The sequence below is a fragment of the Pseudonaja textilis genome, chromosome 14 (genome assembly GCF_049901715.1).
Source record: "Pseudonaja textilis isolate UNSWEBS1 chromosome 14, rPseTex1.2, whole genome shotgun sequence".
Lineage (NCBI taxonomy): Eukaryota > Metazoa > Chordata > Lepidosauria > Squamata > Elapidae > Pseudonaja > Pseudonaja textilis.
In genome coordinates, this window is record NC_142003.1 from 711003 (window position 1) to 715373 (window position 4371).

At 49.2% G+C, this 4371-nt stretch overlaps 1 non-coding gene across 1 annotated transcript; it reads left to right on the top strand.

Annotated features, from left to right (window-relative positions):
- Positions 1-2485: 2485 nt before the first annotated feature.
- LOC113439022 (U6 spliceosomal RNA) lies at positions 2486-2591 on the top strand. Its single transcript, XR_003374494.2, has one exon. It is a non-coding gene; the product is annotated as a U6 spliceosomal RNA (small nuclear RNA).
- The last annotated feature ends 1780 nt before the right edge of the window (positions 2592-4371 follow it).

The window sequence follows — 4371 nt, forward strand, 5'->3', positions numbered from 1 at the left end:
ATCTTCCGCCAGCATATCCCCATTTGCCCTTGCAGTTTGGGGCCGAAGAGGCAGGTGGCCTCTGAAAGTGCGTCTCCCTCTGGCCCTCGTGGTAAGGACCATACTTGCCGCCTTAAATGGCCATTAGTAGTCATATCAGCCAAATAGCTTCCGAGGCCACTGGAGAGACCAGCAAACCTACACCACCTTTCCTGCAAGATGTTGAGTATCTTGCAACGACGGCTCACCAAAAGATGTTGGCTAGAGGTGGGCCTCTGGTTGAAGGCCCAGTGACATCAGATGTATCGTGTGGAATTGGCCTGATGTTCAGGTGCTGCCACATAGTTAAAGACACGGGGTTGTGTGAAGCTTCATTAGGGTTTGAACTGAGTAGCTCTGAAAACCAGAAGCCAGACCACATTTCATGGACAGAGGAGGCCAAACGAAGCAGCCCACCCGAGAAGCCACAGGCGGATGGAGACCACGGAGAAGGCAGCTCTTGAACGTGGTTGCCTCCGCTAAACGTGACACGCCGTTGGCATTTCCCGGAGTGTCTGCCTCTTTTCATTTGGGACTGTGACACCTGGGGAAACATTCTGACGAGTGAGGGAAGGATAAGGCTTTCAAAAGACTCCCACTTCCTTCCCTTCTTTCACCTTTAAAAGAATGTCATCTCCCCAAATGTTTCACAGGAGGTTATGAACATCCTTGAAAAGCCAAACGGAAACCCTTCAGAACTGCCGGTTAATTGCCGGAAGGTCTTTCTCCAAGACCATGTTGGCTTGGCCATGTGGGAAGCCACCCACTGGGTTCTCGGTTGGGATCCCCTGGAAATGCTGGCGGCCTGGTGCCTGTTTTGGAAACAGGTTTCCAGGTGTCCGAGGGGAGGCTCTGCCGTGCGAACCTCACATCTCTCCCCATCGCCCACAGAGCTCTTCTTCTCCCTCGGACCTGAGGCCGGTTGTTGGGGGTTTTTGTCCTCCACTTTCTGCAACTTGGAGATGCGGCCCTGTTCTGCTCCTGCAGCAGCCACACCGGTCTTTCCAGGTGGGGAAAAGGGGAGAGATGTCAGCCCCCCTCAGATCAGGTCAGAGCCCCGGCCAGGGGTCCTGCAAGTGCTACAGATGCCAAGAACCAACAGCCCAGCACCAACCGAGGGCAGTGCAAGCAGGGAGCGGAGGGTCAGCCCAAGGAAGAACGCTTGCCATGGTTGATGGCGATGGCACTGCCAAGGGTGGGGCCAGAAGAAGGCCACGGCTTTCTTGAGAAGGTGGGTAGGAGGGAGAGAGCCTCAGGAAGTGGGTGATTCCTTGAGGAAGGAAGGAAGGAAGGAAGGAGGAAGGACTGCAGAGCCTTTCCGCTCTTTACACACGCAGCCCCCGCCCCGAGGATGCTCCTGTGCTGGAGCACTTGCATTATTAACACCACGCTAAAAGGTTTGCTCCTCTTTCTCTCCTCTCCCCACCCCCAAAAACCTCTCCCCTCAGTCTGCTGGCTCAGTCATTTCAACTCGGCTCTGAAGTTATCAGAAGCAAATCTGAAGGCCGAGTCCAGTTGCTCCTGGCAATGTCAGGCGGGTTTCTATCATGCCATTAAGAGGAGTTGGCAGCTCCTCCCGGCGCAGGCGCCCTCCCTGCTTTCTGCTTTCTTTCGGGGCTGCAGGAGGCCTGTGGTCCGGGGCACAGACAGCCTGCCGGGCCAGGGATTGGGCCCTCTCTTCCCCTCCACCTTTTGGGCGAGGTCTAGCCCCAGGCTTCAGCAGGCTGGTCCAGCAGAGAGGCTGCCGCTGAGGCCAAGGGAGACGTTCCTTTGTCTTGGACCAAGGGGCATCTCCCAGGCCTCCTGGAGAAACTCTCCGCTGCGGTCAACCTCACGGTCCCCCTGCAGGGGCTGGCCAGGGGGCTTGCAGACAACCAAAGGGAGGGGTCCAAAGGGGGAAAGCCATGAGCAATCGATTTGGGACGGGGGAAAAACCCACCCGTTCCTAAAGAGACGGGCCTTGCTCCCTGAGAACTTTCGGACTGACTGCATCTCAAAGGTCGGTAATGTTTAGGGACTGAGGGAAATAAACCTTTTTTAAAACGAAAGAATGCTTAGCTCTTGTAAATGTCTCAGCCACCCCAGGGTTTGTGTAAATGGAATGGAACTTTTAACTATCAGCTGAGATTAAGAGTGAACAGACACCCAACTGATTATATCCAGGGGAAACAAAAAACATACCACTTTATGTTGCTTTCTCGTTACTCCTGTTTAAAATTCAGTTCCTGACATGCATGTGTTATATTAAGATTCCTGACAGGCTCCTCAGTCAGGGGATCCCTATCATAGATGGTCATAGATGAGGTAGCCGAAAAGGGTCCAGCCTTGGACGACACCCCCTCCTCTTTTGTAATCTTCCACTTGGAGAGATGCCCACTTGTTTTCAACCTGTGCTTTTAGTTCTTTTAAAACCAGGGAGTGATTGCAAACAGCTCAAAGCTCCAGTGATGACTAATTCACTGCAAAGGAACTTCACTTATATTAGCACACAGACTAAAATTGGAACGATACAGAGGAGATTAGCATGGTCCCTGCACATGGGGTGTAACGTTGATTTATGGATCTGGGCTTTAGAAATAAATAAAACCCAAACAAGCCAATATCCACGGCTTGATGATCTTTTCCCTTCTTCATTTTAAAAGTCATTTTATACAAATATGCTTTCCTTTTTCGGAGGTCAAAGGCAGATCTGGCATCTAAATGCTAATGTTTCCTTGCACTTAAGGCAAACAGAAGAGGATGAATTTAACAGAAAATTGACACAGTTAAGAACCGGGAAAGAATTTTCCTTCTACAGTCTTTGCAACAGAACGAGCAATTCTATATTCTGGTTTTAAACTGTTGACTTCATTGTGTCTTGCACAGTCCATTGGTCAGGACAATTATAGCGCACTGCAGAATTTGCCGGCGGTAGGTGTGCAGCTCAGCACAAGGAGGAAGGAAGAAAAAGTACCAGGTGCTTGTAATGGGTTCTTGGGTTTGTCAGGTTAATTGGGGCTTTTGCTGATGATTGTCCCCTCCTTGTCACAAGATAGCTGGGCTCCGAGAGCTCAGAAAACAGCGTGTTTTGCTTAGCACAGTAGACGTTTGCTAAGGCAGACCAGGGTGTTGAGATAAGAACAAGACTGACCGGGTGAGAGGCAGAGTAAGCTGAAAAAAAGATTGACAAAGCAGGACCCAAGGGATCTAAGGAGATATGTCCAAAGGATATAAGGCGAATTTGCTCCAATGTTCCTTCTTCCATGTGAATGTCAGAATTTTTTTTTTAAATGGAGGTGAAAATTCATACATCTTGAAGGCACGTTTCTTCCAATCTTCCCCCTACCCAGCAGTTCAGCCTACTTAATTTCTTCTAGGATGAATGTCTCCAGAGAAATGGAGCAGAAGATTGAAATATTCAAAAAATATGGAAATCAGTTTGTCCTCTTCCTGAAAGTCCCCAAGGTGAGAGATATGGGATTAATTCACTGAAGTATGGGAAGAAATGCCATAGCAGGCCCTTGTCGAGTCCAGGTTTTTCATCCTTTGCTGCTAGCCTTTTGTGTTTCAAAATTACTAGAATGACAGAGTGTGGAACTGAACCCTTCTTGGAAGACTTAATCTGTGCTACAAAAGACTGTCAAAATTCCAGCTGGAAATGCACAAACTATTCACTGTCTGGTTGATATCAAAAGTCTCATCATGGACCTGGACCAGCTGAGATGCCACCCTGCTGCTGGGGCAGGGCAGAATCGGCGTTTTATCCTAATTCTGCAGTGTACAAAGTTGAACTCTGAAGTTGTGAACTGAGCCAATCCAACACAGCCAAGAGTTCTGTTCTCACTTCTTCCAGAAGAGATGGAGAGAGGAGGGGAGACAACCCACAGAAAATTCACACAAATCTCCCTTGGAGCTGAATTGCATTTCACAGGAGGTTGGGTTGGAAGATGGATTCTGTGGAATTCTCTGGACTTTGAGGCTGTCCCAGGCTCAACATCCTTCTCCGGAAACTCTGTCGGTCCCTGAGCAAAACCTTGTTGGGCTTCAAGAGAGAGAAAGAGGAAGGAGAAGGATCATTTCTTTTGCTAGCATTTACACCGTCCCCCCTTCAGGCTTGCTAAGGAACTAGAGCTTGCCTCGGGTTCTTGGGCATCATCCATACCAACCCAGATATTTGTATATTTAGCACTGCATGCTTGATTTCTATTAGTGCAGGCCCATATTGGGTTCCTGCATAGTTCTCAGAGGTTGTGCTCGTGTGTGTGTGTGTGTGAGAGAGAGCATTAAATCATGTTTTGTGAAATTGAGCTTGCAATTCATGACATGTCCTTCTTTTTCCATTCTCTGCAAAACGTTGGCATAACTGAGGGGCTT